Genomic DNA, 23,639 nt, shown 5'->3' with positions numbered 1-23,639 from the left:
ACAGGCTTGCATTAGAATATAGAATAGAATAGAATAGAATAGAATGGAATGGAATGGAATGGAATGGAATGGAAAGGAATGGAATGGAATGGAATGGAATGGAATGGAATGGAATTCTTTATTGGCCAAGTGGGATTGGACACACAAGGAATTTGTCTTGATGCAAATGCTCTCAGTGTACATAAAGAGAAAAGATACATTCGTCAAGAATCATAAGGTACAACACTTAATGATAGTCATAGGGTACAATAATCAATCAAATCATACTAGGAAACAGTCAGTATAAATCATAAGCATGCAAGTGACAAAGTTACAGTCATACAGTCACAAGTGGGAGGGGAGGGGTGATAAGGAGTGATGAGAAGATTAATAGTAATAGTAGTGCAGACTTTGTAAATAGTTTGACAGTGTTGAGGGAATTATTTGTTTAGCAGAGTGATGGCATTTGGGGAAAAACTGTCCTTGTTCTAGTTGTTCTGATGTGCAGTGCTCTATAGTGTCATTTTGAGAGTAGGAGTTGAAACAGTTTATGTCCAGGATGTGAGGGTCTGTATTCACAGCCCTCTTTTTGACTCAAGCAGTATACAGGTCCTAGGGGCTAAACACTAAACAAGGTGATTGTTAGCAATTGTTAATTGCATCCAATTTCAGATCTTTTTTGCCGTGGCTGTTAAGCAAATCACCACCATCGTTAAATGAATCACAAGATTATTTTTCCATTCAGGTTTTTTTTTAGTTTATAATACCAAACACAAAAATACAAAAGCAAATAATAGAAAAAGTAGGGGAGGGGGAAGGGAAGGGAAAAGTATAGAAAAGAAGGGGGAGGGGGAAAAAAGGCTTTGACTTCCAGAATAAGATAGTAACATCAAACAAGATTATTAAGCAAATCTAGCTTCTCCAATTGACTTTGGCTTGACAGAGCAGGCTGGGAAAGTTGCAAATGGAGATCATTTGACCCCAGGATGCTGCAACAATTGTAAACACCTGCTGGTTGCCAAGTGCCCAAATTTTGATCACACGATCATGGGGAAGCTACAAGAGTCTCAAGTGCCAGGACCACTTTTTTCTGTGCCCTTGTAACTTCAATTGGTTGCTAAGCAAATGGTTGTAAGTTGAGGACTATCTGTATTTAAACTCAGGTCTCTTCACTGCATTCTCCGAACCAGAGAATGGAACCAAGAGATTAATTAGCTTTTCCCAGTCTTGCGCTTTGAAGATCTGATAGGACGACATCTGATAGAAGATAATATTTGTAGCTCAGGGTTGAACTGTAGGGTCCTTGGTGCTCTTTGAGCCTGGTGGTTTTCTTGCAAGCATTTCATTACCAAACTAGGTAACATCATCAGTGCTAGGACTACATCTCTCAGATAAGTCATTTGGCATGCAGTCCTGGGATTCTGCGTGTTGTATTCTAGATTAGAGGAGACTGTTTTGGATCCTTTAGAAAGCATAGATTTTTCATCAAATGACATGGGTAACAATAGAGACATACCTTCCTTTCTGTTTCCTCCCATTCTCTGTTTGTGCTACAAATGAATTTACAACTTCCTTCTGCTGACTGCTATGAAGAATGTTCCTACTGAAGTAAAAAGAAGCAAAAAAATAAATATAACTTCCACTTAAAATGTTTGTTTGGAAACATGAATTAGGGCATGATTGTTTGAGGAGTCTATCAGTCACAAGAAAAAATTACAAAGATGTAACATCCCCCTGCTTGTGCCAAATCTCTGTTCCACGGCAGGATTATAAACCGTCTTTATATGATTTTATGTGAAATAGATCATGCTTTTCTTATGATGTTCCAATTGATGTCAGATATGCTGAATTGATTAGAAAAGAAACCTCTTATTATTGCAAGAGGCATTTTTATATTCTGCCTATATAGCATCTTAAAGAATCTCTTATTTCCTGGGCAGTTTGTCAACCCCTTCATGAAATTTCAGATTGTTCATCATCCCCAAACATTTATTATATGAAAATAATATAATAAATGCTACCTTAATTATTGGTACTATGAATAACAACCACAACAATCACAAAATCATCAATAATAGATAGTTCCCTTGACCATTGAGGGTTAAAATTGGTTATTTTAGAGATCTTGTCCTAAAATAAAGTTGGGCAGAGAAAAGGGTCAGGCCCTACTAACAGATTCCTGGTTGATTTTTAGTAGATTCACAAAAGGATTTTTGTTTAATATCAGCTGGGTGTCCCACACCAAAACCACGCTTCTAAAAACACTTTCAGTTACTTTTTTTCTAAGCAAATATGTTTATCTGCAAATTAGACCTCTGTCTCAAAGAAATCTAGCTAGATAGCAACACTAGTTGACTTTGGCTCAGTTTTAAAAGCAGGAAGGATTGGATTTATTTGGTACTTGGGTGGGGGAGTACTATCAAATATTAGTCTCATGTGCTAAACTGGGGGATAATGAAAACCAAGCTACTTCCATATTCATACATATTAAAATTCATATAAATAATATGGCTTGTCTGTCGAGGTACCAGATGTCAAAATTACTTCAAAAGAAACCTCACCTTAAAAAGAGGATATTTGGGAGAAATCTGTAAATTCATTACTGGTACTGAAACATAGGTCACTTTTCTGAGTGCTGTTGTAACTTCGAACAGTTGCTGAATGAATGGTTGTAAGTCAAGGACTACCTGTAGAAGGTTATTGGTTGGGCTTCCATTGTCTTTTCAGTGTGTTGCTTGCAATATTTGGAAATGATGCTAATGTAGGAGTTCCTAAATATTTTGCTTTATTGTAATCTTAACATACACACCTCCCTAAAAAGATCAAAATGAACAATTAAAAAATACAATGCAATGTTGGGAAATGTTGGGATTTACTATAGCAATACAACTAAAGATTCTTCACACCTTCCTTGGACTCTGTCTGCATCTTCCCAAATGTAGGACGCTTCATAGTTTGGAAATACTAGTGAGTCTGAAGGCGGGGGTGAAACTGGCCTGAGAATTTGGCTCCTCCAATGCTATGAACTTCTTAAGGGGGTCACCCACTTGAGAGTTAACTGGCCAGGGTTATCACCATCCTCAGATTTCCTTGTCCTGATATAGTAGGACCATCAATGGAATCCTGCAGGGACTCAGTTACTGTGTAGTTCTGGGCTAGTCCAACTAGGAAAGTAGCAATGGCCAAGATCAGCTGGAAAATTGTTGTAAGCCAATATAAACCTAATAGCAAGATAGACCCAATTATCTCAATATAAGATAAGTATGATAAACCATATACTAAAAATAAAAATGGAGATTGTATTTATGTGACAGATTAAGCCACAAAGCAGCCAATTTTCTTTTAGTTAGCTTGTGTCACTTGTCTCTGTTAGCAAATTACAGGATTAGCTTGTGCTAGCTTGCCCATGAAAGTAGGTTATGATTCAGTGTTCGATGCAAGCGTAAGAAGTTGGGAAAATCGATTAAGCCATGATTGAATTAGCTATGAGTAAGCATAAGTAAACTATGAGTAAGCATGTTGTGCAAATGCAATTACTCCCCGGTGTGGTTGGTAATAAAAAGCCAGTTTATGTGCTATTTTTAAATGACCTCATAAATTTCCATAGAATTTGCCGACTGCCCTTGATGTAGGCTGAAAATCTGAACACCACGCAATTTTGTAATAATGGTGGTACTAAGCAACCTATTGTTCACATTGTTGGCTGAGCTGTTTTTACAACAGCAGAAGAGTCTCTAGCTGCAACTGGCTGGCAAATTGTGAAAATGCAGCCTTCTTAAGAAGTTTTTTGGAGAGGTTAGCACTAAGAATACAGACTCGTAGAATGAGAAAATTGGAAATAACATTAGAGACCATTTAGTGTAACCTACCCACCCAAATCAGTGGTGGCATTCAAATTTTTTAACTACAGGTTCTGTGGGTGTGGCTTGGTGGGCGTGACAGGGGAAGGATACCGTAAAATCTCCAGTCAGAGGTGGTATTTGCCGGTTCTCCGAACTACTCAAAATTTCCGCTACCAGTTCTCCAGAACTGGTCAGAACCTGCTGAATACCACCCCTGCACCCAATGAAGAAATCCACTACTATAGCATCCTTGGCATTCAACTTCTGTTTAAGTACTTCCAGCAATTGGGAGTCCAACATGCCACTCTCTCTCAGCCCAACTCATTTCTTGTGGGGACAATAGGAGGAGGAGATGTGTTGGATATTGTCGTGTCCGTCGCGGGAAGGAAGCTCGGAGTCAGTGACTTGGTTTCAGCTCTTTATTGGCTCCGGATACAGCTTAAGCTTGGAGGGAAAAACTGCGGCTTTTATTTCCGAGCCGCGGCGGCCGCGGCCAATGGCACCGCTTCGAATCTCCTGCGATTAGTTTCCACCAATCGCGGGGGATTCGCAACGGGCCAATCAGTGCGGCCCGCTCGACCAATCCGGTCGCCGCGCGCTTTAGCCAATCGCGACGCGGGGCTACGAGTATGTAAATTGACTGTACAGAACACCCCTCCCCTCTTGGTTCGGTCCTACGTAACGTAGTCCCGTAGGTAGGCGGGGCTTCGTGCTTGCCTACTTGACTTGCGCAGATTAGTTGTTGTTTGGCTCCCGGCCGGTTCGGTCGGGACCTCTGTTTCTCTTGGCCTTGTCGATGGAACCCCCTGGAAGGTGTCGCTGGGCCTCTTGTTGCAGCTCCCTCCCGGTCTACCCGGGTTGGTCGAGCTGCGACTTTCGCCGCTCCTGCCTGGTCTTTCCGGGCTGGTTGAGCTGGCCTGGCTGTTTCTTCCTGGTGAGACTTCGGGCTGGCTGTTGACTGGTGAGTATTGCTGGTTATTTTCAATTCTTTCTTGATCCCCTGTATCTTCCCTCCCCTCTTGGTTTGTGTTAACGGGGTCGTCTGTGTTTGGTTGCGTGTCGGTTGTGTTTTTTGTTCTTGATCTTAATTGATCGATGTGGCGTTTCCATGTTTGTCCGTCGGTTGTCTGTAGCCGGTAGGAGTGGGGTCCTGTCAGTTGGGTTATAGTTGCCGGTACCCATAGTGGGTCTCCGGTAAGGTTTTTTGCATAGACTGCGTCGCCTGGTGCAAAAACCCGGTGCTTGCTTGATGAGTCCGGGGGTTTTTCCGGGTTGTATGTGGGGTGTAGTCTGTCGAGTGGTGACCTTAGTTTTCTCCCCATCAGTAATTCTGCCGGGCTTTTGTTTGTCGTTGTGTTTGGGGTTATATGTTGTATTAGGAGCATTTTATTTATTTTTCTTGTATGTCCCGTGTTCGATTTTTGGAGGGTTCTCTTTGTAAATTGAACCATCCGTTCTGCCCTACCATTGGCCGCCGGATGCGCCGTCGCTGTCAGTGCGTGTCGTATGCCTCGTTCCCGCTAGGAATTTTTCGAATTCCAGCGAGGTGAACTGGGGTCCGTTGTCTGACACGATGACATCCGGGAGGCCGTGGGTTGCGAAAAGCTTGTTTAAGACCTTGGTTACCGCATCTGTTGTGGTGGTCTTCATGTTGCTTACCCCAGCCAGTTGGAGTAAGCATCCACCGTGATGAGGAATGTGTTCCCTTTTGTGGGCCCGGCAAAATCTATATGGAGTCTCGACCATGGCCCCTGGGCGTTTCCCATTCTAATATTGGTGCTGCGGGGGATTTGGTCTGGTTTCTTGGCAGCGCGAGCACTTGGCTACCCAGGCCTCGATCTCCTTGTCCATACCTGGCCACCAAGCATAGCTTCTGGCCAAAGCTTTAGTCCTCACAATCCCCGGGTGCCCTTCGTGTAGTAATTTTAATACTTTCCCTTGCAATTTTTCCGGTATGACCACCCTGTCCCCCCATAGCAAACAACCTTTCTGTAGTGACAGTTCTGTTTGCCAGTTTCGGAATGTCCTGAATGCTTCATCGTTGTCTTTCTCTGGCCATCCCTTTTCTACCCAATGTAATACCCGCGCCAGACGCTTGTCTTTATTAGTCTCTCGGGCAATGTCTGACGCGGTTATGGGTAGGTCAGGCAATGTCTCTATGCTGAGGGTGGTCGTCGTGGGAGCTGGGTCGTTGTCTAGGTCGGGAAGCAGTGAGCGGCTCAGCGCGTCTGCATGGGAGATCGTCTTACCGGGTCTGTGTGTGAGCCGGTAGTCGTAGGCGGCGAGGAACTCGGACCACCTTGTCATCCTGGGGGATAGGATGTTCGGGTGGCCTTGTTCCCCGCCAGGATGCCCAGCAGTGGCTTGTGGTCCGTGATGAGGGTGAAACGGCGGCCGTAGAGGTACTCGTGGAACTTCTTTACCGCTGCGACGATGGCCAGTGCCTCCTTGTCTAATTGGCTGTAGTTTCTTTCGGGTTTGCTGAGTGTTCTCGAAAAGAAAGCGATGGGTGCTTCTTTTCCGTCCGGAAGTGTATGGCTGAGGACTGCGCCGACGCCAAAGGGTGAGGCGTCGCATGTGACGGCGATGGGTAGGGTCTCATTATACTGAATGAGGACGGCATCCGAGGTGAGCAGGTCTTTGGTGTTCTTGAATGCGGTGTCCTCCCGTTTCCCCCAGGTCCATTTGGCCGTCCTGTCCAGGAGCCTATGCAAAGGCTCTGCCGCGGTCGCCTTTTGGGGCAAGAACACACTGTAAAAATTTAGCAGTCCCAGAAATGCCTGCAGCTCTGTTTTGTTCTTGGGTGTGGGGGCTTCCTTTATGGCTTTGATTTTGCTTCCGGTTGGGTGGATGCCATGTCGGTCTAGGAGGTACCCCAGGAACTCGACTTGCTCTGTGCATAGCTGGCATTTCTCTTTCTTCACCTTCAGCCCGGCCCCTTTGAATTTTTCTAGTACCTCCCTTAGGCGACCCTCTAATTCCTCCTGGTTGGCTGCCGACACTAATACATCGTCAAAATAGGGGACCACCCCCTTGATTCCTCGCAGCAGCCTCTCCATGAGGCTCTGGAAAATTCCTGGGGCCACGCTGACTCCAAACTGGAGTCGGTTACAACGAAACGCTCCCCGGTGGGTGACTATTGTTTGCGCCTCGGCGGTTTCTTCATCGACCGGCAGTTGCTGATAGGCTTGCGCCAGGTCGAGCTTCGCAAAGACCTTGCCCCCCCCCCAGCGAGTGTAATAGGTGTTGCACTACTGGGACGGGGTAGGCGCTTTGTTGCAGGGCGCAATTGAGGGTGGCCTTATAGTCCCCGCAGATCCTTACTGACCCATCTGGCTTGACTGGGGTGACTATAGGGGTCTCCCACCGGGCGTGGTCGATTGGCTGCAAAACCCCCTGTTTGACGAGCTTGTCAATCTGCTCGTCTATTTTCTTCCGGAGTGCAAAAGGCACCCGTCTGGGTTTTAGGCGTATGGGGGCGACATTTGGGTCTAGGCTGAAGGAGATAGGGGGCCCTTTGTACTTGCCTAGGGTGCCGTCGAATACTTCTTGGAAATCCCTCGCCAGTTGCTGCTCCCAGTCGGCCTCTGTGGTGTGGTTTATTCCCGTGACCTCGATCCCGAGTGGCGCGAACCATTGGAGTCCTAAGAGGCTGGGTCGGTTCCGGTCCACGATAGTCAGGGGAAGCTTCGCGGTGCGGTTTTTGAAAGTCACCTCGAACTGTCCGGTCCCAATGACGGGGATGCGGTTCCCCTGATAGTCCTTGATGATCAGCTTCTGGTTCTCCAGTCCTCTTTTCTGGATGTTTGGCACCAGTCGCTTGAGTTCTTTCCAGGCGACCATGGAGAGGTAGGATCCGGAGTCTACCTCCATCCGGCATGGCTCGCCCTCGATGCTCACCTCCACGTAGACCTTCCGGGCATCAGTGGTTTCGGCATGGCCGATGGTGACCGTCTGGTGGGTTTCTTCTCTCTGGCGGCCTTCCACGTTCCGTCGCCCTCGGTTGTCTCGGCTCCAGCGATTGTCGGCTTGGTGATCTCTGGTCCTCGGGGGGGTGTCGTCTCGTCCCCGGTTGCTTGGTTCTCGCCGGCGGGGGCTGTGTGTCTTTCTGAGTCGGCAGACTCGGGCGATGTGGCCCTTCTTGTTGCAATGCCGGCAGATCGCGTCGATGAACCGGCATTCTGATCGAAGGTGATTTCCCCCGCACCCGGCGCACTGGTTCCCCGACTTACGACCCCGTTGATCTCGCCGGTCCCGTCCTGTTTGTAGCCGGTGGACGTCTTCCTCCTCGTCCGTGGTATCGGAGGCGGAGTCCAGGTCCCCGTGGTGTGTGGTGGTCTCTCGTCGGCTTGCCTCGGGGGTTTCAGTGCGGTCCCGTTGTCTGCCCTCCGAAGTCTGGCTGCTGACTTCCGGGTGGCTTCGCCGCGAAGCTTCGGCCAGGGCGTCCCGAGTTCGATGTTGCCTTTTGCCATCAGTCGACTTTTTAGTGCCTGATCCCTGAGGCCTAGGACCACGCGGTCTCGGAGGACATCGTCCAGGTCCCGGAACTCGCACATCCCCCCTAGGTCCCGCAAGGCGGCTATGAAGTCGCTGATGCTCTCGTCCTGCCGCTGGTTCCGCCGATAGAACTCATCCCGCCGGATGAGGATGGGCACAGCGGGGGCGTAGTGGTTCCGAAGGAGTGGCTCGAGATCGGCCCAGTCCATTGCCTTCACATCCTCGGGCTTCGCGAGGGCTTTGGCCATCTTAAACACTGCGGGCCCGCAGTGTGTGAGGAAAACGGCCCTTTTCTTTTGCCCGTTCGCATCCTTCAAATTGCTACTTTGAGGAACATTAGGAATCTATCCGTGTACGATTCCCAGTCCTCGGTAGCCGGGTTGAAGGGTGCTGGTGGGGTCATGCTGGCCATCTCGTCGGTCTTTGTCTTCCTCGGGACACGTGCTCGGTGGTTATTCTCTGGATCCCACCTTCGTCGCCAGTGTCGTGTCCGTCGCGGGAAGGAAGCTCGGAGTCAGTGACTTGGTTTCAGCTCTTTATTGGCTCCGGATACAGCTTAAGCTTGGAGGGAAAAACTGCGGCTTTTATTTCCGAGCCGCGGCGGCCGGCCAATGGCACCGCTGAATCTCCCGCGATTAGTTTCCACCAATCGCGGGGGATTCGCAACGGGCCAATCAGTGCGGCCCGCTCGACCAATCCGGTCGCCGTGCGCTTTAGCCAATCGCGACGCGGGGCTACGAGTATGTAAATTGACTGTACAGAACAGATATGTTCACCATCTTGAGTTATTTGTAAAAATAAGAAAGGCAGGATTCAAACAAATAACTAAATCAACGGACACCTCCCGAGGCATTGTATCCTACTGCCGAACAGACCTTACTTATTGTTTCCTGATGTCCAAGTAAAATCTACTCCCTCCTAATTTAAACTCACTGATTTTTGTTCTGTGCTCTGGAACAACTCTGAATTATTCTGCTCCAAATTTTTCATTAGGTGCTTTTCAGATACTTGAAGACAATTTTAGAATGGAATGGAATGGAATGGAATGGAATGGAATAGAATAGAATAGAATAGAATAGAATAGAATAGAATAGAATAGAATAGAATAGAAGAGAAGAGAATAGAAGAGAATAGAAGAGTTGGAAGGGACCTTGGAGGTCTTCTACTCCAACCCCCTGCTTAGGCAGGAAACCCTACCTACACCACTTCAGACAAATGGCTATCTAATCTTTTCTTAAAAACTTCCAGTGTTGGAGCCTTTACAACTTCTGGAGGCAAGTTTTTCCACTGGTTAATTGTTCTGTCAGGAAAACTTTCCTTAGTTCTAGGTTGCTTCTCTCCTCAATTAGTTTCCACCCATAGCTTCTTGTTCTGCCCTCAGATGCTCTGGAGAATAGCTTGACTCTGTGGCAGCCTCTGAAATATTAGGACACTGCTATCATGTCAGCCCTACTTCCCACCCACCCCAAACTCTTCCTCATATGGTCTTCCTTCCAAGGCCTTTATATCTTAACTTCTCTTCCCTGTTCACACTCCATTTTGTCAGGATCCTTTTTAAAATGCAATGCTCAGAACTGGACACAGTATGCTAGTTGCAGCCTGACTGGCACAGACTAAAGAAGCGCAGGTTCTGTGACTGTAAATGTGCCAAACTTAACAAGTGGCCCTACAGCTCTTTTTTTTCCTGAACTAAAAGAAGTCAATATAATAATATTGGATGCCTGTTTTAGACCCAAAGCAACTTCTGAATATTTTTACCAATAGAAAAAGACTGCCAGAAAAGCAGAGTGAGTTCTATCATTAGGAAGCAGGAGGTAGTCACCTTGGGCGGCTCACTTAGGATGAAAAGGAAACAAATTCTTATTTATTATTACTGTCATTTTTTTTTTTACCTTTGAGAAAAGTATTTGGAGATTCCCTGAGGTCTAGATATTCCAAGTCACATGTAGAGTATTATGAGGTGCCATGTCAGCTTATAATATATCATTTCATCTTAACTCTGGGCATCAGTTCCCATCTCCCCCAGCCTGTAGCATCCTTTGCAAGAGCGGGCCAGTAAGGGAGAGGATTGAGGCGAAGATCTTCATTCCTAGTCAGAGGAAGGAAGCTCAATCTTTGCAACAGTTCAGCTGGGGAATGTTCCTGCCAAGGAAACACAGCCTTTTGCTCTCAGCAGAGAAACATTAATCACCCTGTTCAAAACTAACTTGAGAAATGGCCCTGAAAGGCCTGGAAAAGTTGGAAGCAGGAGCTAGGAACCAGGTATGCCCCAGGAGGAGCCCCAGGGCTTCCTAACCAACTGTTTTTCTCTGTCAGGGAGCATGATCTTCATAGCTTTAATGGGTCTCATAAATCCTGCTGGTGTCATAGGCACACGGTTACACCTCATGCAAAGGCAAACACAGCCTGCCCCCTTTAACCTCATGGGAGGAAGTATTGCCGCCTGCCTGTGTATCCAGGCGGAGATATACAGCAGAGGGGGTCTCCTTCTTGGACTGGAAGAAATGAATAGCACCCACAGCATTTCAAAGGATTTGTTTAGATGTATGGACACTTTGGCATGCCCGTTTTGGCATATCCAGTGTGGTTTTAGGGCTTCATAAAACCTGTCTCCTGACAGCATCCGATACAAAAAGTTTGCTGAAGTTACCAGAAGATTTAATCTAATCCTGAGATCCTCAATGGAATGTCCTTGACACCAATCCTAGTGTCCATTAAAAGCACTGTCTACCAATTGGATGGAGACAGACAGACAGACAGACAGACAGATAGACAGACAGATCTGCACTTACACACAAACACCCAAAGTTTTTGAAAAATAATTAAAAACTTACACACAGCAAAACAAAACACCTTTCTCCAGTTTTACCCTTACTTTTATTTCTGAGAATGGTTGTCAGCATCAGCTTTATAGATATTCTTAGAAACTCACTGTGGTAAAGTGGCTGCAGTCCCAGAGCTTTCCTTGGAAGCTGGCCTAGGGAGAAAAAAACAATAAAGTAAAATAGGAAGAGCGGAGACTGGATTTGTTCATTATGACAGTCCTTTTGTGATCAAACAGGACTTTCTGCCTTCTGTTGTAGCCATTTCGTAATTTACAAGAGCCATTTCTGTGCTGACAACTTACTTTCAAAATTCTAAATGTGTGTACCAAACCAAAAGGTTTCGGAACACTGGTAAGTATGTAGATCAGAGTTGTCAAACTCGATTTCATTGAGGACCACATCAGGGTTGTGTTTGACCTCGGGGTGTGTGTGTGTGTGTCTGTGTTTGTGGCCAGCTTGACATCACTCATGTCAGGGGACGCGTGTGGTGGCCCGATCGCTCTGAAAGCAAAAATGGACTCCCAAGCTCCATTTTCATCTGGGATGGCCTGCTGCAACCTTTTGCCAGCGAAAACAGAGCTGTTTTCTCTGGCAGAGGCACCGCAGGCCGGTCCTTTACTGTTTCCAGGGCAGCCCCTCAGGCCAGATCTAAGCACCCCGTGGGCCGGATTTGGCCCGCGGGCCTTGAGTTTGACACCCCTGGTGTAGATAAACAACTGCTAGCTTAGCCAACTTGCATCCTGTGATAGAAGATGGTTGAGAATGAAAGTGTAAGACTACACAAAGTCTAATTTGATTTGATGAATTGGTCTCTACTCCATGAAAGCGTATGCCATACAATTGCACTACTCTGTTCTTTTGGCTTCCAACATTAGATCTTTAGTGTGGAAGATGATCTAAAAAATCCCACATTTACATTCATTTGCCATTACTAATTGTTAGTAAAAGAAGGAACCAGAAGATGGATCTAGAGAGTCATATGTAGAAGTTAGATTTGTTGTGCCTGTGTTGCAATGATACCAATGAATGCAATCTGAATATAAATAATACTGGATCCAGTCCAGAGTATTTCAAACAACAGTGAAACATGACTGAACTGTATCTCCCTAAAGATTGCAATGTGTTTCTTGAGAAGTAATTCGGAGTAAATAACACTAGCTGATTCTACGGAACTGTGTGAGGGTTGATATTTTCAGTTCACATAAGAGACAATGTGGAAAATTCACATTTATACCACTGTGTCTGTGGGCACAGTCATACAGCTGAGTTAAAGAGATTTCTTCCGATCTTCAGGAGATGGAAAATTGTGCCACATAAATTGCACTGCCAAGCTTCATTCTACCTCATCAGAAGGCCAGACAGTGATGCTGTCCTTATGGTTTTAATGTGGGACAAGCATTCCTGATTTGATTTTTCTCCCACCACATATTAGCAGGAGAAACCACCATCAATTGCTCTCCTTATTAGCAAGGATAGGGGAGCAAGGATAGGGGAATATAGGGGTGTGGAAAGTGACCTCATCCAATCAAGGCTGTAAACAGAATAAAAATTTTTGGCCACATAAAATCTTTTGTCACAGAAGAAAATCTGAACTTGGTGACAGAACCAGCAAGGCACACCTGGCAAATCCTAGCTAACTTTCCTGTTTATGTCAAATTTCTGTGCAGCTTTTAAAAATTGGGTAGGTCTAATTTAATGAAAAGAAGGACTAGTGGGTGACACGATAGCAGTGTTCAAATATCTCAGGGTTGCCAGAAAGAAGAGGGAGTCAAACTATTCTCCAAAGCACCTGAAGGCAGGGCAAGAAGCAATGGATGGAAACTAATCAAGGAGAGAAGCAACTTAGAACTAAGGAGAAATTTCCTGACAGTTAGAGCAATTAATCAGTGGAACAACTTACCTCCGGAAGTTGTAAATGCTCCAACACTGGAAGTTTTTAAGAAGAGATTGGACAACCGTTTGTCTGAAATGGTGTAGGGTTTCCTGCCTAAGCAGGGGGTTGGACTAGAAGACCTCCAAGCTCCCTTCCAACTCTGTTATTCTATTCTGTTTTTTTCTGTTCTGTTCTGTTCTGTTCTGTTCCGTTCCACTCCATCCTATTAACATAGGTCTAGTGCTGTTTTGAAAGAGTGTTAAATCCCTGGTTACAAGGAGCCCTCATAAAACCTAGCAAGCATTCATAAAGCACTAGAAAGGCATTATGCACGCATATGCCTGTGAGGAAGCCAAGCATCAATTTATTCAGTAGACCAAGTAAAAAAGGTCATTTAGAGCAATTCTCAGTAACCAGGGGCATGTGTGTGTTTGTGTATATGTATGCCTACAGTAGCCTCAAGTGATCTAATGATCAAACCCCTGATCATATCAGCAATGAAGTGTTGTACATCAGTGTTTCTCAACCATGGATGATATTTCAACTCCAAGAATTTCCTATACTGGTGTTGTAGATAGTGTGCCCATGGCAATGAAAAACATATGGACTACACAACTCGATCAGGGCAAAGCAATAGATGCAATCTACATAGACTTCTGTAAAGCCTTTGATTCAGTGGTACATGACAAACTACTCCTAAAACTAAAATCTTATGGTATCTCTGGACACCTGCATAACTGGATAGAAGCATTCCTGACAAACAGACAACAAATGGTCAAAACTGGGAGTGCCCTATCCAATTCTGTACCTGTCAACAGTAGTGTCCCCCAAGGCAGTGTTCTAGGACCAACTCTTTTCATACTCTACATAAATGACCTCTGTGATCATATCAAAAGCAACTGCGTTCTCTTTGCTGATGATGTAAAGCTATTCAACACCACAGACACTACTGCTACCCTTCAAAAAGACCTTGACTATGTATCAGAATGGTAAAGCAAATGGCAACTTCAAATCTCAACAAATAAATGCTCTGTCCTACATATTGGCAAAAAAATAATAATCAGAAAATAAAATACAGGCTGAATATTCAAGACTTTATTTATTTATTTATTTATTTATTTATTTATTTATTTATTTATTTATTTATTTATTTATTTATTTATTAATTATTTATTTGCTTTGCCAATTGTTTACAAGATAATAAGTATAAGTGTATACATAGTTGTGAATACATGAAATGGGTACATATAAGAAAAATAAAAGAAGAATAAGAGAAACAATAGGACAGGGACGGTAGGCACGTTGGTGCGCTTATGCACGCCCCTACAGACCTCTTAGGAAAGGGTGAGGTCAATAGTAGACAGTCTAAGGTTAAAGTTTTTGGGGTTTGGGGAAGAAACTACAGAGTCAGGTAGAGTATTCCAGACATTGACCACTCTGTTACTGAAGTCGTATTTCCTGCAATCAAGTTTGGTGCGGTTAACCTTGAGTTTGTATCTATTGTGTGCTCTTGTGTTGTTATGGTTGAAGCTGAAGTATTCATTGACAGGTAGGACATTGCAATGTATGATTTTATATACCATGCTTAAATCAGACAGAAGACGGTGTAATTCAAGGTTTTCTAGTTCTAGAATTTCAAGTCTGGTGGCATAAGGTATTCTACAACCTTGTTGATGATCCAAAATCTGTCAAGGATCTTGGCGTACTCATCTCTAATGATCTAAGTGCTAGAGCCCACTGTAACTACATAGCCAAAAAGGCGTTAAGAGTTGTTAACCTAATCTTACGTAGCTTTTTCTCTGGTAATATTACACTACTAACTAGAGCATACAAACCATTTGCTAGACCAATACTCGAATACAGCTCATCAGTCTGGAACCTGCATTACGTATCTGATATTAACACAGTTGAGAAAGTCCAGAAATATTTCACAAAAAGAGTTCTCCACTCCTCTACTCGTTGCAGAATACCTTATGTCGCCAGACTCGAAATTCTAGACCTAGAAAACCTACAACTACTCCGCCTTCGGTCCGATCTAAGTATACTATATAAAATCATACATTTCAATGTCCTACCTGTCAATGAATACTTCAGCTTCAACCATAACAACACAAGAGCACACAATAGATACAAACTCAAGGTAAACCGCACCAAACTTGATTGCAGGAAATATGACTTCAGCAACAGAGTGGTCAATGTCTGGAATACTCTACCTGACTCTGTGGTTTCTTCCCCAAACCCCAAAAACGTTAACCTTAGACTGTCTACTATTGACCTCACCCCTTTCCTAAGAGGTCTGTAGGGGGCGTGCATAAGCGCATCAACGTGCCTACCATCCCTGTCCTATTGTTTCTTTTAGTTTTTATTTTTCTTATATGTATCCATGTATTCATAACTATGTTTTTACTTATATCTTGTAGCAATTGACAAAAATAAATAAATAAATAAATGGCTAGAATTATGTCAGTGGAAGAAGAAAACACAACCAACTGAGATAGCTAAGGACAGTTTTATAGGTGGCCTCAGCTTTGCGCTGGAGGTTGGTCTTGGTCTTTGGGTCTCCTTCTTGCTAATATTACATAAGGAAGAATCCTCTGGGTACAGCTGGAATGCTAAAGATCACAAGTATCCCCGTTGTATGGAAGATCTAATGTCAGATTAATTAGATGGAAGGAAATCTGAACCACCAGGAGGCAGTTATTAACCGAGCTATATTCCTGCTAGAAAAAGGAAGAGAGCTTTTGACAGCTATACAAGAAAATATATCAATGTCATTTTTAAATATAAGAATGAAGAATTTGTCCAGCTTCAATAGTCAGATGTACAGAGATGGGACATTTGAAGATATCTCATTACTTGAGGGGTCCATAGATGATCAGAAATCCACCAGGCAAACATAAGTGTCTTTATAAAAGCAGTAAAACTAAGTTATTAGTTTCCTTTACCCAACCCAAAGAAGTTGATACATAGCAGAATTTTGGACATAGATTATAGACTAGATTAAATAGATGTACAGATTAGTATGTTCAGATACTAAAATTGATAATTATTGTCCTTAAGGTAGTGGAGATCATTTACAGTGTCATAAATAACAGTTCATTGTTGGAAGGAAAGACCACTTTTCACTACTTCTTTCATTAATAACTTTTACCTTGATAATTAAAATGCACCAAATCCTAAAACTATGCAAAAATTGTTGAAAATTGACTTCCAATATTGAAATATTTCAAATGGCTTTTCACTGTGGAATTAAGAGTTTTGAGTATGTAAAGCACGTTTTTATAAAATTGGACACTTCTCCACCATTGATGTTTAGGTAAAAAAGGAAATGTAATATCTTAACATAGGTCTTTCTTCCACCTACATGGAAGGAAGTATTGTTTGTTCCTAAGGGCCATCAGGCACACTCAGGTGTTAGAATACAAGATTTTTTTTTCATTGAAATCAGTTCAGTGGAGTTTTGGCTCAGAATAATGAAAACTGTGTGACCATAGTTAAAATGTGCTTCATCAACATGGTTCTACTTTACATTCTCAGTCCCAATGCTATTGTCCTTAGTACAAAAAAAAGATGCATAACATGGATGCTGGTATCCCACCTTGTCCTTTCTCATAAATGATGGGACCACACCTAAGGTATATCTAAGATTTTCCAAAAGCACTACAAGCGTCATCTTTAACTTTTTTGGCCTGTTGTGCAATAGCTTCAGTTTCCGAATAGTAACGATATGTTGATTTGCTTACTACAGTGTGAACCACTGCCTCTGTCTTTTTTCAATTCCTTATCTATGGAAATGAATTCTATAGAAATTCCTTATCTATAGAAAAGTATTTATAGGCATATATGTAGTATGATTCTGCAAAAAGATGACTTACTCACTGTTACACATTTTGAGGAACCTTCTCAGCTGTCTCCTTTTCTGAGAAAACCTAGTAGGAAATGCCTTCACAGCTGGAGATGTTGCAATCTAAAAATTGGTCTATTGGTCTGTTGCCTAATTTTAATACATTCAGCATCTTTTCTTTCTTTCTTTATTTTTAAATAAACTTGATTAATCTTCGATAATTTTAAAAAACAAAGAGTGTAAACATCTTAACTTCAACAAATTGTGGCATTCATCTTATACTACTATTTTGTGCATTATTTACAAATATACACAATTTATGTGAATATAAACATTTAACTTATGTATTGCTTATCATTATTTCATCATCCTTTATCTATCTTTGCTCAATCCAGTCATACCATTTTCCCCAAATTTTATAATACTCGGTCTCCTCTCTCTCTTGTAACATCAGAGTTAATTATTCCATCTCGGCACAGGTCATTATTTTTTGAATGAGCAGTTCATCTAGTGGTATACATGTATGTTTCCAACACTGGGCATAAGCAATTCTGGCTGAAGTCAGAATATGTAATATTATATATTTTATATTTCTCCCATATTTATTTTTGAATATCCCCAATAAAAATAATTCTGGTTCTAGTTCTATTTGTTCATTAATAATCTCTTGCAACCATACATTCAGCATCTTTTAATGGTGGTCAGTTTTAACGGTAGTCAGTCCAAGTTTTGTCTGCTAGTATCGCACAATTCATTTCTAATATTATAAGGCACAGTCTATCCTGGAACAGAATGCAGTTGGAAGAAGAATTCCATTTCTGAATATGTTAAAACAGTCTCCGCAAATTGAAAAAAAGAAAAAGAAAAACTAACATTGGGGTTAGGCAAACTTAGCTGTTGGCTAGCCTGAAGGGGTGAAGTGAAGAACTCACCGCAGTGACAAGCCCTTTCATAGCTGTGTCGATTCTTTCTTATTCAGTGATGGAAGCTGTCACCATCCTTTAATCCCTTCATATTGTGTTCTGTGACAAGCTACGCTATATAGATAGTCCTTAATTTACGACTGTAATTGAGCCCAAAATTTATGTTGTGAAGTGAGACATTTGTTAAGTGAGTTTTGCCCCATTGTACAACTTTTCTTGCCACAGTTTTTAAGTGAAGCACTGCAGCTGTTAAGTTAGTAACACAGTTGTTAAGGGAAATCTGGCTTCTACGCTGACTTTGCTTGTCAGAAGTTTGCAAAAGAGGATCATATGATTCCGGGACACTGCCACTGTCATAAATATGAGTCAGTTGTCAAGCATCCGAATGTAAATCACGTGGGGATGCTGTAATGGACATAAGTGTGAAAAATTGTCATAAGTCACTTTTTTCAGTGCTGTTGTGACTTTGAACGTTCAGCAAATGAACTGTTGTAAGTCAACTACCTGTAGTTAGAACAGACTTCCTTTTTTAAATATAATTTTTATTAAAACTTTTCAACAAGAAGAGAAAAGCTAAGGCTAATTAGAAAAGCTAAGTAAGAAAGGGAAAAGAAAACCAAATGTGCAAGAAAAAAAAAGGTTGAGAGAAAAAAGAAAAAAGATATAAAGTGGCTTCCAATATTCTTCACCACAGTTATAAGTGTGTGTGTGTGTGTGTGTGTATGTATATATATATGTTTTCTTAAGTTTTCGCGGGTACTTACATGTATGGCATTCAGCTTTGTTCGGGTATTTTCCCACGTCATTGTAGTTGTTCTTTTAAAGTTGTAGCAACGTAGCAACACACACACACACACACAAATATATATATATATTTGTGTGTGTGTGTGTGTAAAACTTCTGTAAGATTACATTGTACTACTTATCTTTCTATAATTTATACTGACTAAACATCAAAACCATATGTTCATTATTTTCATTTTTACCTAAAAAGTCTATAAGAAGCTTCCATTTAACTATAATGTCTTTTCTCTAATCAGATAAATTAATTTATCAATTTCACCAAAATCTGTCAACTTCATCAATCATTCCTCCATAGTGACTAGTGTTGAATCATTGTACGTGTAGTAATCTCACTGCTGGAATCATACACTGAAATGATCTTCCATGGCTTTTTTCTAACTATTTACCCACTAATGCTAGAAGGAAAAATTCTGGCTTCAGTTGGATATTAATCATTAAAATCCTCTGTATCAAAGTATCTATGCGAATACAGTTATTTTAGTTTTTGTACATGTCCACCAAACATGATAAAAGATTCCTTCATGTTGTTCCCATTTCCAACATACATTTCAGTTGGCAGCTGCCTAAAACTGAAAGTGATTCTTTTCCAAGCAGAATTCTCAGTGAGTCTTTTTGAAAGAAAGGGACAGGTTGTTGTTTTTTTAAAATCCCATTAACTCAACTATTTCCCATTAGAACCAATATATCTTCAGGTAGCTTTAACACTGAGACTATTGGTCTAAAAGCATTCCCATGATCTGGTAAGGAGCCACTTTCGCTAATAATAAGTAAGTTCTCCACTCCTCTACTCGTTGTAGAATACCTTATGCCACCAGACTTGAAATTCTAGAACTAGAAAACCTTGAATTACGCCGTCTTCGGTCTGATTTAAGCATGGTATATAAAATCATACATTGCAATGTCCTACCTGTCAGTGAATACTTCAGCTTCAACCATAACAACACAAGAGCACACAATAGATACAAACTCAAAGTTAACCGCACCAAACTTGATTGCAGGAAATACGACTTCAGCAATAGAGTGGTCAATGTCTGGAATACTCTACCCGACTCTGTAGTTTCTTCCCCAAACCCCAAAAACTTTAACCTTAGACTGTCTACTATTGACCTCACCCCTTTCCTAAGAGGTCTGTGGGGGGCGTGCATAAGCGCACCAACGTGCCTACCGTCCCTGTCCTATTGTTTCTCTTATTCTTCTTTTATTTTTCTTATATGTACCCATTCCATGTATTCACAACTATGTATACACTTATACTTATTATCTTGTAAACAATTGGCAAATCAAATAAATAAATAAAATAAATAAATAAATAAATAAATAAATAAAGAAGCTGGCTACTAGCTTTTTCATAACACTTCACTTCACCTCCATCAGTCTTATACACCATTTCTTAGGTGTCCGTAAGAGTGTCTGCAGGAGGGTGTCAGAAAAGGGTTTTGATTTATGATAGACTGAATTACCTGTTGGCATGTCTCTGGATCATCCTCTCAGAACTGTGGTGTGAATCGAACAAGGGAATCTAACATTGTTTCATCCTCTGTTTGAATTTGGGTGAATCTGAGGACAGGAAAAAGGAATTCCTGGAAGATATTGGACTAGGATGATGAATTCAAGCATTTCATTACAGCTTTCAGAACTTTTTGTAGTTTTTCCAAAGAAATTTGCAAGCTCCTTAAAAAGCCAGAATACTGTTGTGAATTGCTAAAGCCTTTCTGTGTTTTGGGGAGGTTACCCTTTCTGGCCATTGTCCACAATATTAAAAATCAAAGCTGGAACAGCAGTATATGTTCTGTATGCAAATCATGAAGAATCAAATGCCACTGTGCCTTTCTCACACTTCATCCTCTATGGTCTAACCTCCCCAAAACCTGACAGTATGTTCATTCCCTATACTGGAGAACCAGAGACCTACACACTGTAGTCCCTTTGGAGAAGGGGGAAAAAAACTGCTGTCATTTTCCCTCCATTCTGAAGGCAAAGCATGAGCTAAGAGAAGGGGTCTACGACAAATTCAGAGGAACACATTTCCAGTTCATCTGGAGATGAGTCCATAAGACCCAAAAGTTCTGTTACAAAGCACCACATTTTCTCAGTGAATTAACATTTCCTGACTGCAGATAGATAGCATGATGAGCAGCTATGATCTCTCTAGCAACATATTCAAGTATTTTCTGGAGAGTGAGAGATTTCTCTATATCTTACTGCTTAAAATTATCCTTGCAATTATCCCCACTAACATAAAATTATCCTTCAGTTAATTGGTGTGCTTGTAGTTCCTTCTGACATTTAACACAGCTCACTATTATTTATTTCCTTGTGTTGGTCAACATACTCAGGGACATTTTAGATTTTAGATTTTTTGGTTAAATGGGCAAAGTGTCTGAAGTGCCCATAGGAACATGCATATAATTAAATGCTATTTGTTGGTCAGTTTTACTATCAAAAAGCAAAATGCTTGTTTGAGCTTTGATTTGAATAATTTTTATTTGAACCTACTGTTTTTAATGTCTGGCTTTAGACTGCAAACTTGAGTAGCCTCCTTTTTCTCCCAGGATATTATTAATTTAGAATTTGAAACAAGGTCATGAATGCTACTGATCACAATTGCTTCCGATTATCTAATATAGTGCATTTAACTGAAAAAAAAAATAAAGGAGAGGGAAATGGGGATAAAGAAAATTTAATTTCATAATATATCGGGGCCCTGGAAATCTTTCTTCACTCAACGGCTACCTTCTATTTTAGAAAAACAATTGTGATGGGGGAGGTAGGTATTGTGTGCAAATATGCAAATGTATTAATGTTGGAGTTTTTAATCAGTTTTCATTTTTACAAACTATGCAGTCTATTTGCAAATTAGTTTTACATTTATTTTATTTTTATTAAACTGCTTGGTTAAAAAAACAGCTATTTTATGTGTGTTTTTTCTAAAAAAAAAATTTTTCTTATGGTAGTGCCTCAAATACCTGTTTTTGCAGGGACTTTTCCCTGATGAATTAAATTATCCTTACTTTTCCATTATTGATTCAAAACTGCAAAATTAAATAGTTTAATATTATTTAATGAGTAATATTAATAGTTCATTAAGATTAAATATTAAACCAATTTGTATTCAATGTGAACAAAAGAAATTTCTCCCCTCGCAGGCAAAAGTGCTAGAGTCAACATTGACAAAACTGTAGCACACAATCACTCTCTCTCACATATACACATAATCCACTCACACCTACATCCATCCTTGTCTCTGATTTCGTTCACATACTGAGGAAAGTAGTGGTTTGTTTAAACTTAAAGGTAAAATTTTCCCCTATTCAGTAATGTCTGACTCTAGGGGGCAGTACTCATTTCTGTTTCATGGCCAGCACGACTATACACCGAGGCACACAGAATATTGTTACCTTCCCACTGAAGTGGTATCTATTTATTTACTTGCATTTTGCATGTTTTCGAACTGCTAGGTGGGAGGAGCTGGGTCTAGTAATGGGAGCTCACCTAGTTGCACAGTGTCGGATCTTAAACCCAAGCTGTCAGCTTTGCAGTTGACAAGCTCAGGGTCCTTAACCAGTGGGACATTGTGGCCCCTGTGACTTGTTTAACTATAGTTTATTGAAGAAATTGCAGTGGTTCACACTAAAACAAAGCCAAACAAACCATCTTAATTGTCTCTTGCCTCCTTTTTTTCCCTTTCCTAATGAAGACGAGGCTGGAAGCAATACAAAAGGATGACCAGCAGTCGTGAAGCAAAGAAACTCTTCATTAAAATCTCATCCTCTGCACAACTGCAGGTGGAGGTACTTGGACCCCCATTCTGACATTCTGGGGCAGCATTGTTGCATTTACAGGCTAGAAATGATTAATTTCTTACTAAGTAGTGAGATAGATAAACACATGCTTTACGGCTCTGTATATAAAATGTTTAGAAAAAAAAATTTTGGAAGGAGCCTGGAATGTCTTGGATTGGCATCAAGACTCATGTTCTGTAAGCTATATCTCTTACTTTCTCTGTGGTGGGAAAAAAAAACCATACTGATCACTTTGCAGTGGAATGGCCAGAGTTTTAGTTTCAGATGCCAGAACGGACCTCCTGCGCAACTGAAGCAGCTAAGATCACACTCTCATAGCTTTTATCACTTCTGATTAAAAAAGGTCTGGGGCTTCCCCTCTCCGTTGGACAACAGTGGAGGAAGTAAAAAAAAAAAAAAAAGCAGAGAGAAAGAGAAAGAAATGAAGTAGCTTTTTAAGATTTTGGTTAAATGTCGAATGTTTGCATGTATTGACGAGTTGTCCGTTAAAAAGCAGGGGAAATCCTACCACACCGCATCCTGCAGGGGCGGGGAGGTTCTTGAAATCACATCTTTGAGAAGCATTGCTTTAGAAGGGTAAGGGAGGGAAAGAATAAGAACTTGGTGGGTTGGGATTCCCAGCCACCAAGAAAGGGAACTTATTTGGGTAGAACTATAGTGGAGCCAGAATTTTGCTCTGTAACCGCAAGCCTGTGGTCTGGAAACTCCATAATTTCACTTAAGCGGTTTTTTAAAGATTTTTGCAGAAAAAGCAAGGAACATTTCTGGCGTCTCTAAGCCTATGACATTTATTTCAATATGTTTGTTTTGATTTAGACCAGGGGTGTCCAACCTTGGCAACTTTAAGCCTGGAGGACTTCAACTCCCAGAATTCCCCAGCCAGCAAAGCTGGCTGGGGAATTCTGGGAGTTGAAGTCCTCCAGGCTTAAAGTTGCCAAGGTTGGACACCCCTGACTTTAGACTGAAGAACTTCTTACATCCAAGACACAGTTTCCAGCTATATGAAGAGAGTTGAAAAGTATGTGTGTGTGATTTTAGAGTGTTATTTCTATTGAGGCTGTTTGCACCAGTTTCTCCTTTCCTTGCGATCCTAAGAAACCTTCCTACCAATCCCACACAATTTGTGGCAGAAACAAAAAGGTTTTATTCAAAGCAACGAGAACAATTAAAATTAAACATCTCCTCATTAAGATGATGTTCAGGCGGAATCAACCCCTGATCTTAAGAAGCAAAATCATGATTATTTAGT

The 23,639-nt window shown here is 41.7% G+C and overlaps 1 long non-coding RNA gene across 1 annotated transcript in view; it reads left to right on the top strand.

Annotated features, from left to right (window-relative positions):
• Positions 1 to 23,401, top strand: part of LOC148132291 (uncharacterized) — a 35,054-nt gene extending 11,653 nt beyond the window's left edge. The window contains exons 2-3 of the long non-coding RNA XR_015747329.1: positions 22,285 to 22,378; positions 23,351 to 23,401. This is a non-coding gene — a long non-coding RNA (uncharacterized LOC148132291). The remainder of the gene's footprint in view (positions 1 to 22,284; positions 22,379 to 23,350) is intronic.
• Positions 23,402 to 23,639: the final 238 nt, after the last annotated feature.

This window comes from Notechis scutatus, chromosome 2 (assembly GCF_049901735.1).
Source record: "Notechis scutatus isolate UNSWTSFEM ecotype Mainland chromosome 2, rNotScu1.2, whole genome shotgun sequence".
NCBI classification, from domain to species: domain Eukaryota; kingdom Metazoa; phylum Chordata; class Lepidosauria; order Squamata; family Elapidae; genus Notechis; species Notechis scutatus.
The sequence above is the reverse complement of the archived record's forward strand: the minus strand, read 5'-3'. Positions and strand labels throughout refer to the sequence as shown.